This window comes from Somniosus microcephalus, unplaced genomic scaffold, assembly GCF_052327205.1.
Source record: "Somniosus microcephalus isolate GS21.2 unplaced genomic scaffold, FLI_Smic_1.0 unresolved_chr1, whole genome shotgun sequence".
NCBI lineage: Eukaryota > Metazoa > Chordata > Chondrichthyes > Squaliformes > Somniosidae > Somniosus > Somniosus microcephalus.
In genome coordinates this window covers 53,152,318-53,163,301 of record NW_028225179.1, presented here as the reverse complement: position 1 = coordinate 53,163,301, position 10,984 = coordinate 53,152,318, and the positions used below count along the sequence as shown (strand labels likewise).

At 46.8% G+C, this 10,984-nt stretch overlaps 3 non-coding genes across 3 annotated transcripts; 1 reads left to right on the top strand and 2 right to left on the bottom strand.

Annotated features, from left to right (window-relative positions):
* Positions 1–3,733: 3,733 nt before the first annotated feature.
* On the bottom strand, positions 3,734–3,808 carry trnat-ugu (transfer RNA threonine (anticodon UGU)). Its single transcript has one exon. It is a non-coding gene; the product is annotated as a tRNA-Thr (tRNA).
* Positions 3,809–4,919: 1,111 nt separating this feature from the next.
* On the top strand, positions 4,920–5,003 carry trnal-uaa (transfer RNA leucine (anticodon UAA)). The gene has a single exon. It is a non-coding gene; the product is annotated as a tRNA-Leu (tRNA).
* Positions 5,004–6,213: 1,210 nt separating this feature from the next.
* On the bottom strand, positions 6,214–6,287 carry trnat-agu (transfer RNA threonine (anticodon AGU)). The gene has a single exon. It is a non-coding gene; the product is annotated as a tRNA-Thr (tRNA).
* Positions 6,288–10,984: the final 4,697 nt, after the last annotated feature.

Here is a 10,984-nt window from a genome sequence, read left to right as displayed (position 1 = left end):
AGCTAGAATCATACCCCTAGACAACGAGCCATTGATATAAAAAGCAGCACTTAGAGCGTTTCCATAAGTAAGCCATGTGTTGGCTGTTCTTGATAAGCAGAGCACTTGAGCCCGGAAGAAGGTCACTGCAAACCACGATATTGATATCAAGCCTTTAAAGACATCAATTAATGTCTTTCTTAGCAATCAATTACCTGTGGTCCTTGTAAATATAATCGGATGTGTCCATGTTAGATAAAGATGTATTTGTGAGTTGCTGTTGTGCTGAATGTAAGTGATTTTGCGTCTCTGTAGTTTGCTGATATACTTAGATGTGTCTGTATTATCTATATATATATAAAGCGGTCGATCTGTCTGTCCTTCTGTCTGTCTGTCCTTCTGTCTGTCTGTCCTTCTGTCTGTCTCACGTGTGCGTCTGTCCGGTATGCGCTCGAAAGTTATAGAGAGTACCTACGCGTGCGTTACGTCAAAAGAAAGCTTACCTCTTCCAAAACGGTCTTAAGCGTATTTACGTTTCAGCCGGGCAAAAATCGCGCCCGTGGTATCCGAAAAACCTTCAACATTCTGCTCATTAGCATCTCATTATCCGCTCATTAGCGACAGAGTGACCTCGAGGTTTGGTGACCTGACGGTCGACCAATCGGTGCGTGTGTGGGCGGGCCTTATCGTTCTGAACTGAGGTGAGTAGCCGCCATCTTGCTTCCATTCTTTTTCCTGCTTTCTGCTTCTTTCTTTTCAAATATACATTTCCAGCAAAATAAAATTGTTTTTATTAAATTGTTTAAAAAAAAACTAGACTCATTTGTAAGTATTTTCTCTAACCTGAAGATTTTTTTCCTACCTTTCCCCGGTTTTGTTAGGCCTGAAAGCCTGGGCCTTTCTTGCACAGCCAGGCCCGAGCTAGGTAATTGTCCCACGGTTTCTGCTAAGCTCCTCACCAGCCACCCCCTCGCGCCCCCCGGTGTCACGTTACCCGGGGCAACGGCGTCAGCCACGAGGGTCAGGGTGCGCGCACAGCAGGAGCAGCTGAGACGTGGCGTCTCTCTGTTCCCCGCTCGGCTCGGGCGGGGGGTCGGCGGGGCTCTCGGGAGTGCGGATCTCGGCCGGGGCTTGGTGAGCGGGAAGGGTTACCCCGGCAACCGGGTCCGCCAGCCGTCTCTCACAGCCGCAATCGGCGGTCTTGAAGCCAGCTCGGGAGGGCGGGGCTCCGGAGGGCGAGGGGCCGGTGTTCGGAAGATCGGGTATCCGGAGATCGGTGGTGGGGTTGGTGGGGGGTGCCAGGGTGAGCCTCGGGGGGGGCAGGGATCAGGGGGCTCGGGAGTTCGGGGGGGGCGAGCCTCGGGGATCAGGGGGCTCGGGAGTTCGTGGGGGCGAGCCTCGGGGATCAGGGGGCTCGGGGATTCTCCCCCTTATCCTCCCCTTCCCCTCCCTCTCCCCCTCCCTCTCCCCCCCTCTCCCTCCCTCCCCCCTCCCCTTCCCCCCCTCCCCCTCCCCCTCCCCCTCCCCTTCCCCCTCCCCTTCCCCCTTCCCCTTCCCGCCCTTCCCCCCCTTCCCCCTCCCCTTCCCCTTCCCCCTCCCCTTCCCCCCTCCCCGCCTTCCCCCCTCCCCTTCCCCCCTTCCCCCCTCCACTTCCCCCCCTTCCCCCCTTCCCTCCCCCTCCCCTTCCCCCTTCCCCCCTTCCCTCCCCCCTCCCCTTCCCCCCCTCCCCTTCCCCCTCCCCTTCCCCCTCTCCCCTTCGCCCTTCCCCTTCCCCCCTCCCCTTCACCCCTCCCCTTCCCCCCTCTCTTTCCCCCCCTCTTCCCCCCAGTCGCTCTCTCTCTTCCCCCCAGTCGCTCTCCCTCTTCCCCCCAGTCGCTCTCTCTCTTCCCGCAGTCGCTCTCTCTCTTCCCCCCAGTCACTCTCTCTCTTCCCCCCAGTCGCTCTCTCTCTCTCTTCCAACAACAACATTCCCTCGAAAAAGCCTCGGCACCGCCGGGCACTTCAGCTAGTTATTAATGTATTGGTGGGTGATCTGTGTCAGTTATAAATGTATTTCTGAGGTCTGAAAATGTCCAGTCCGGCACGATTCTACCTTCTCATTGCCCCACGTGGGGTACGGTAGACTATCTGTTCCATTCGGATTCAACATTTGTTTTTAGTAACTATGTTGACATTTAGAAATGTGATAATTATAAAAAAAACAACTCTTGTTCCACCAGCCTCTCTGACACCGCTTCCGCGTCACATAATCTCTCTGCTACCTCCCAAGTGTCCCTCAATCTTTCTGATACAACCTGAGTGTTCATTACCCACTCTGATATCTCCATAGCATTGCTCACCCTCGCTGATAGATCCTCAGTGTCTCTTACACTCTTTGAAACATCCGAAGCGTCCCTTACGCGCTCTGATACATCCTGAGAGTCTCTAACCTCCCTGATACCGCCACAGAGTTCACTACTCTCTCTGGTATCCACTCAAAGCCCTCATACCCCCTTGATACTATCTCAGGAACCCTTCAATTCCCTCACATCCTCTGAGCTGACCTTTGCTCTCGCAATCCACTCTGAGAAACTTTTAGACTCCCTGATACCAGGTGCAAAGAGTGTTTTGAATGCCGTGGCTCAGGCCATTATGGGCGGAACCGGCTGACTTCACAGTGTGTGTAGGAAAGTTAAGTGGACTTTGTGTGTGAGAAGACCACCGAAACGTTTTACTTGGAGCTCCGCTCTTGAGGCAAGTTTTGTGTTGTCAGGTAAACTGCTACAGTGAAAGCACAAAATTAAAAACAGAAAAAGCTGGAAATATTCAGCAGCTCAGGCAGCATCTGTGAAGAAATATTCATTTTACCAGGACATCACTGCCCACTGTGACTGATACTTCACGTGGGTCATAACTTACAATTTCAACACCTCCGTGCAAGGAACAGTTTGGGCGGGAATGAGGTCCTTGCTGATTTGAGAAAATAGAGCGAGGCAGCAAAACAAAACTCCCCACTGCGGATTGGGCAAAGATGGCACTCAGATGCAGGAGCCTTGGATGTGTTGAAGTAATGAAAAAAAATCTAGTCTGAAATGCAACAACGCTAGAACTCGAAACCCTGCGTGCAGAGCGGAGTCGATTAACGGTCCACCTCCTTAACCTCTCAACCACCGCGCCCCGTAAACACAGCACAGAGAGATCTTTTCTTTCCTTCTTTCTCAATGCAAATCCCTGGACCCAAAGCAAAAGCAACAGGAAAGTCAGCTTTCAGTTGTCAGTCCCCAGCTTCAGGAATGAGATAGCAATGACGTGCTAGCGTGGCTGAGCGTTCCAAGCGCTGGATTTAATTTTCAGTCTTTTCAGGGGAGTGGATTCAAATCCCACCGCTGCCACAATTATGTTTATTTTCGGGTTTTACCAAAGAAATGCTCGCTGCAAAGTTCAAAATAAAAATATATGATATAGGAAGCATTGATTGGGCCAAGCAGCATCTAGTGAGTCATACTCTTCATCAACAATCCCTTTATTAAGCGGTATCGTGCGTGGCAATGCTATTCTTTTTATTCCCTCCTGGAATGTGAGCATCGCTGACAAGGCCAGCACTTATTGCCCATCCCTCATTGGCCTTGAGAAGGTGGTGGTGAAATTCAACGCAGGCCTCGCAGCCACTGGAGCCTTCATCCAGAATGGGAACTGGTGCAGCCACAGTTACTTTTAAAAGAATTGTAGCCTTTTCACACGAGAAGAAACTCACCCCTGGAGATTCTATAAAAATAGGCTCCGCTGGGAATCGAACCCAGGATCTCCTGTTTACAAGATAGACGCTTTGACCAGCTAAGCCACGGGAACCAATGCTGGCGCAATCTCTCGCCCCCACTCACTGATGTCTATCAGCTTCCGGTCGCAGTCTTCTGGACTCTCAGGCCGTTTCTTATTTCTCCAGCTCTCTTGTCTATTCCGCCATACGTCCCATTGCTCTCTGTATCTCCCGCTTAATTTATCTCAGTGTCAATCTGTGAGGTGATTCTGAATGATTACCCTATGTTTGTGTCTTATATGAAATAAATGGGGGGATCAGACAACTCTTCCTCTGACACTGGGGAACAAATAAGCCAACAGTTATACCACGATATTGTTTACTGTGATGCAGCAAATACAATATTCCATCTTAAAAGTTTCAGTTTCAATTCTGGTCAAAAGAAACTGTGACTCCAACGTGTTTCCAATAGCCTGCCTTTTAATCTGACGTCACAATCGCCACCATTGCACCTCAAGGTGATTCATAACTAATAAGCAGAGAAGTCAAGCACTGAAAGGGTATTTGTAGAAAGGGTTGTGAGACTGTGGAATGCACTGGTCCAGCAAGCAGCAGATTTAAAACAAGGTTTAAAAACCGGCAGCCTGTGGGAGGAAGGGGGCAGAGAGGCAAGAGAGACACAGGAAAGATCAACTTGGAAACTATTGACCCCGAATCTACTTTAAATCCCCCCACTGTATTTAAACCCATTTAATGTCAGATTCACAAATTGATGCATGTGAGCAATATAGGACATTTATCGCTGTCTCTGGTCTAAAATAACTGCTTTATTATTTGTTCCCCCCGCTGTGTTTCGGCTCATACCCTGAATATTTATCTCCGACCTAGAATCAGTTTGTAATCTGGAGACAAGGTTTCTGCAGGCGGCGGGCAGGGAGCAGAGGCTGTGACTGATCTGAGTCATGTGGGAGCAGAACACAATGTTTCTGCTGTTTATTTTCATTACCCTGCAGAATATTCCATACTGTTCTCAACATCTTACATACCGTTAAATATCGGAAGTTTTCGTTTATTGTAATGATCGCTGCGATTCTTCTGGACTTGCTGAATTTGCAGCAAATTAAATATCACGAAACCGTTATCGCCAACAATAAACAGGGTGAGCGATTTGAGAATTTAGTATCTTGGAGCCGACATGTCCGCGGCTGCGATGGCCGAGTGGTTAAGGCGTTGGACTTAAAATCCATATGAGGTTATCCCCGCGAAGGTTCGAGCCCTGCTCCCAGCGGGTTTTCTCATTATGATAATTAATTACTTCAAATAAATTATTTTTTTCAATCTCCTCCCTCTGGGAGGATTTTGGAATTTTAAATGCCGGTTTTAAAGAAACTAAAGGATTGCCGAGAGAACTGGTTCACTTTCTTCAACAAGGTTTGCTGACCGAATTGCAAAAGTTATCTGCAGATTGTCTGGAAGCTCCAGATAAGGAGGCCTCGACAGTCTCTGAGGTACCTTCCCATACACTCGCTGTTGTCCGGTAGCATCAGTCTGTGTAACCGTGGGAGAGAGAGAATGGAAAGTCACTGGAAGGCTTCTTTCTGTCAGCAGCAATGTTACAAGAGCAGCCATTCTAAAGTGAAAAGCAGAACACATTCCAGGAGACAGGTCAGGAGACAGACAAACGGAGTGGAGATCTGGAAGACAGACCAGAAAAGAACCAAGGAGGACACCAACTCATAATTCATCTCTCCCTCTCCCGAAGCAGAAGAATTGAACATTCTGAGTTCTGAGTTGCACCACTGAGGTTGTACAATTCTCTCTCTGTAAAACTTGTATTATTATGTCAATAAAACGATTTGTTTGAAAAGTTTGAAGCTTCATTTCTCACGGAATTTTCTTGTATAATCGGGCTGCATTGGTTCCGAAGGCCGGCTCTGCTTTCGCAGAGCTTGACTGTCGGGAGGTCCCGCAGGTCGAAATGTATCGACTGGTTTCAAAGCACCAACTCAGTTTGGGGCGTATGGGACATGTGGCCCAGGAAGAGTGGTGGTAGCAGAGCACACTTAGCAGTTTAAGTGGCTGAAAGTGAATGTTAGATTAAGGAAATACCGCAGGAAAATTATAATGAAATTGAAGGGGGAAAGTAAAGGAGAGCTATTGATTGTGGAAGGAAGAAAAGTCTGCGTTATGTTTCGGTTTGGAGCCGAAGTTGCTGCGGCCAGAATGCAGATTATTAATCACTATACGAGCACGGCACCACACATCAACAACTGGAGCTCTGCAAAGTATCGCATGGCACTGCTTAGGAAACATGGATTTTTGGTGAAGAGTCCAAAATCAGCACCGCCAGAAATACAGAAGCAGTGAAATTCAACGCAGGCCTCGCAGCCACTGGAGCCTTCATCCAGAATGGGAACTGGTGCAGGCACAGTCACATTTAAAAGAATTGTAGCCTTTTCACACGAGAAGAAACTCACCCCTGGAGATTCTATAAAAATAGGCCCCGCTGGGAATCGAACCCAGGATCTCCTGTTTACTAGACAGACGCTTTGACCAGCTAAGCCACGGGACCGAATGCTGGCACAATTTCTCACCCGCACTCACTGATGTCTATCAGCTTGCGTTCACTGTCTTCTGGACTCTCAGGCCGTTTCTTATTTCTCCAGCTCTCTTGTTCATTCCGCCATATGTCCCATTGCTCTCTGTATCTCCCGCTTAATTTATCTCAGTGTCAATCTGTGAGGTTATTCTGAATGATTACCCTATGTTTGTGTCTTATCTATATCTATAAATCGGTACTTCTGTCTGTCATTCTGTCTGTCATTCTGTCTGTCATTCTGTCATCGCCTGTGCATCTGTCGGGCTATGCGCTCGAAAGTTACAGCGCGTACTACGCGCGCGTTACCTCCAAAGAAAGCTTACGCTTCAGAGACGGTTTTAAGCGTATTTACTTTTCAGTCGGACGAAAAGTGTTCGCGCCTTATGCAAAAAACCTTCAGCAAAAAACCTTCAAAATTAAACTCATTATCTGCTGGCATTGATTGACTGACATCAAGGTTCCACCAATCCTGTTCCGTCACGATTGACCAATCCTACAGTACGGTCCCCTGATGGTTGCCCAATCGGTGTGTGTGTGGGCGGGACTATTCGTTTTCATCTCGGGGATGTGGCAGCCATTCTTTCACTAAGCTTCCAGCTCAAATGACTTCAGCTTCCAGCTATAACGACTTTCAAAGTTAGTATCTCTTTTAACAATAACATAAGATTTACCAAAGACGTTTTATAAGTACTTTCACTTTCATTTTTCAACCTTTTAAAAGGTAGACATACAGGGACACAGACAGGGCCCTAAGCCTGCCACTGGATTTAAAATGTTGCCCAGCACCAGATTCACAAAGGGACACAGACAGGGCCCCAAAGCCATATGAAGTTTCACTTTCATTTTGCAAGCTTTTAAAAGGTAGACAGACAGGGACACACACAGGGCCCTTAAGCCTGCCACTCGATTTAAAATGTTGCCCAGCACCAGATTCACAAAGGGACACAGACAGGGCCCCAAATCCTGGCACTCGATTTAAGCCGCCTGCCCCAAAACAGCCCCGGCAACGACGGGCTCCCCAGCAAGTATGAAATAAATGGGGGGATCAGACAACTCTTCCTCTGACACTGGGGAACAAATAAGCCAACAGTTATACCACGATATTGTTTACTGTGATGCAGCAAATACAATATTCCAGCTTAAAAGTTTCAGTTTCAATTCTGTGCAAAAGAAACTGTGACTCCAACGTGTTTCCAATAGGCTGCCTTTTAATCTGACGTCACAAATGCCACCATTGCACCTCAAGGTGATTCATAACTAATAAACAGAGAAGTCAAGCACTGAAAGGGTATTTGTAGAAAGGGTTGTGAGACTGTGGAATGCATTGGCCGAGCAAGCAGCAGATTTAAAACAAGATTTAAAAACCGGCAGCCTGTGGGAGGAAGGCGGCAGAGAGGCAAGCGAGACACAGGAAAGATCAACTTGGAAACTATTGGCCTCGAATCTACTGTAAATACCCCCACTGTATTTAAACCCATTTAATGTGAGATTCACACATTGATGCATGTGAGCAATATAGGACATTTATCGCTGCCTCTGGTCTAAAATAAATGCTTTATTATTTGATCCCACCCGCTGTGTTTAGGCTCTACCCTGAATATTGATCTCCGACCTAGAATCACTTTGTAATCTGGAGACAATGTTTCTGCAGCCGGCGGGCAGGGAGCAGAGGCTGTGGCTGATCTGTGTCATGTGGGAGCAGAAGTACGACGCCAACGTTAAAAAGGGGCTCACGAGGGACCTTTCGCAAATTTCAATCTACAATCCCTCAAGCGAGATTCATACCCATTCACTGAAGTGTCACTCTGTCTGGAATACAGACCGAATCAACTGATTATCAAATGTATATTCAAATAGGTTTGTCATGTATTGTCCATTGCATTTTGACTGATTCAGGTAAGCAGAGTATTGGAGACCGCAGTTTTGCATTCCCAATACCAATGCTCTGTCACGCGTGCCCGCAGTTCCATTTCCATTCCAAACCGTCTTTTTACTGTCAATGATTTGCCCGGAATGTGCTTGGAGAAGTGTTAGAATCGCAGTACAGCCCTTCTCAATGTCGCTTCCTCTAAATTTCCGCTGATGATTTTCACCAGTGTAAGATTCATCAGCTTGAGCTACTGTTTAATTTGTTCTCGGCATTAACTGTGCTGATCCTTTAACTTGTCCCACTGCACGTCATCTCCAAATTTGTCGATTGTACCTCGAGGGCACTTTTTATACGTAAATCTGCAACATCTGCCAGAGAACGATTCAGGTTCAGCTGTTCCAAAACAATGAGTCGGTCATATTACCTACACGCTACAGATGTAAACCTCTGCGCTCCTCTGCTTCAATGATATCTTGTTACGCAGCGATGGGCAGTTTACGCTCTCTGAGGTTGCAATTGCTGCTTTCCACCAGCAGAGGGCGCTTGGAGAGAGCGGGGCCGGACAGGCGGCCTGAATGTTGCTGCTGTCGCGGCCACACACACTCTGGGAGCTGGGGAACAGCAAACAAACTCATGGGTTTGTTACCGCATCTGAAATGCAGCTCCTAACTGTTGCTATTGACCGAGGCATCGTTGCAGAATCCTGTAATGATCCCTCACACTGTCGGTATCTCTGTAGAGTTTAATTGTGTACAGAACTCTTGTCCATTTCGCCATGTGTCTCATTGCTATCTGTATCTACCGCTTTGTTTATATCTGTGTCAATCTGTGAGGTGATTCTGAATGATTACCCTGTGTTTGTGTCTTACATGAAATAAATGAGGAGATCAGACCATCCTTCCTCTGACACTGGGGAGCTAATGAGCCAGCCTTTTTCACAAGATATGTTTTATTGTGATGCAGCAAATACAATAGTCCATCTTGAAAGATTCCGGTTCAATTCTGTGCAAAAGAAACTGTGACCCCAACGTGTTTCCAAATCGCCGCCTTTTAATTTGACGTCAGAAACGCCACCATTGCACCTCAAGGTGCTTCATAACTAATAAACAAAGAAGTCAAGCAGTGAAAGGGTATTTGTAAAAAGGCTTGTGGGACTGTGGAATGCTCTGGCCCAGAGAAGCAGAAATAAAACAAGGTTTAAAAACCGTCTGCGTGTGGGAGGAAGGGGAGAGTGAAATAACGAGCCACTGGTAAGATCACCTTAGAAACCATTGGCTCAGAATCTGCTTTAAATCCCCCTACTGTATTGAAACACATTTAATGTCATATTCACACATTGATGCATTGAGATTTAACGCTGTCTCTGATCTAAAATATCTGCTTTATGTATGTGAAATTCTCATTGCCGAGATTAAACAATCAGTGCAAGGTTAGTGGTTCTTTGGTCTAGGGGTGTGGTTTTCATTTTGGGAATTCACATCAATTAAAATGCAAGAGGTACCGGGTCCAAATTCTGGACGCGCCCCAACATTTTAATAGAACCACTTTCCTCGGCCTGGAGACATTCCACAAATCTTCAAATAATAACTGCCAGAAAAACAGCTTGTGTTCAGTACATCGCAATAAAACGGCAATTTTATTCTTTAAAGCAGGAATTCCGTCCCAGAAGTGCTGAAACTGTGAGGTCAATGTGTAAGTCCGTTTGTTTCCAGAAGCCTGCTCCATATTTTCCACATTGTCAATCTGGGAGCTCGGCAGGACATGCGGTAAAGGGGACTTTATTAAAGGTTGTTTCTACCATTTGGAAACAGAAATACTGAACTAACGAGCCACAGGTAAGATCACCTTAGAAACCATTGGCTCCGAATCTGCTTTAAATCCCCCTACTGTATTTTGTATCAGTCTTTACAGTAGAGGACACTATAAATATCCCAACACTGGACAAACAGGGGGCAATGGGGGGGGGGAGGAGCTAAACACGATTAAAATCACTAAGGAGATGGTACTCAGTAAAATAATGGGACTTAAGTCGGATAAATCCCCCGGACCTGGTGGACTACATCCTAGGGTCTTGAGAGAAGTGGCGGTAGGGATTGTGGATGTATCGGTGATTATTTTCCAGATCTCCCTGGACTCAGGAAAGGTCCCAGCAGATTAGAAAACTGCTAATGTAACACCCTTATTTAAGAAGGGAAGTAGACAAAAAGCTGGAAACTATAGACCAGTTAGACTAACATCTGTGGTTGGCAAAATGTTGGAGTCCATTATTAAGGAAACAGTAACAGAGCATTTGCATAAACATAATTTAATAGGACAGAGTCAGCATGGTTTTACGAAGCGGAAGTCATGTTTGAGCAATTTGCTCGAATTCTTTGAGGATGTAACATACAGGGTGGATAAAGGGGAACCAGTGGATGTAGTGTATTTGGACTTCCAAAAGGCACTTGACAAGGTTTCACACAAAAGATTACTGATCAAGATAAAAAAATCACGGGGTTGGGGGTAATATACTGGCATGGGTGGAAGATTTGCTGTCTAACAGAAAACAAAGAGTTGGTATAAATGGTTCGTTCTCGGGCTCGCAATCAGTAACTAGTGGTGTTCCGCAGGGGTCAGTGCTGGGACCCCAACTCTTTACAATCTATATTAACGATTTGGAGGAAGGGACCGAGTGCAACATATCCAAGTTTGCCGACGATACAAAGATGGGAGGGAAAGCATTGAGTGAGGAGGGCATAAAAAAGCTGCAAAAGGACGTAGACAGGCTAAGTGAGTTGGCAGAGATTTGGCAGATGCAACA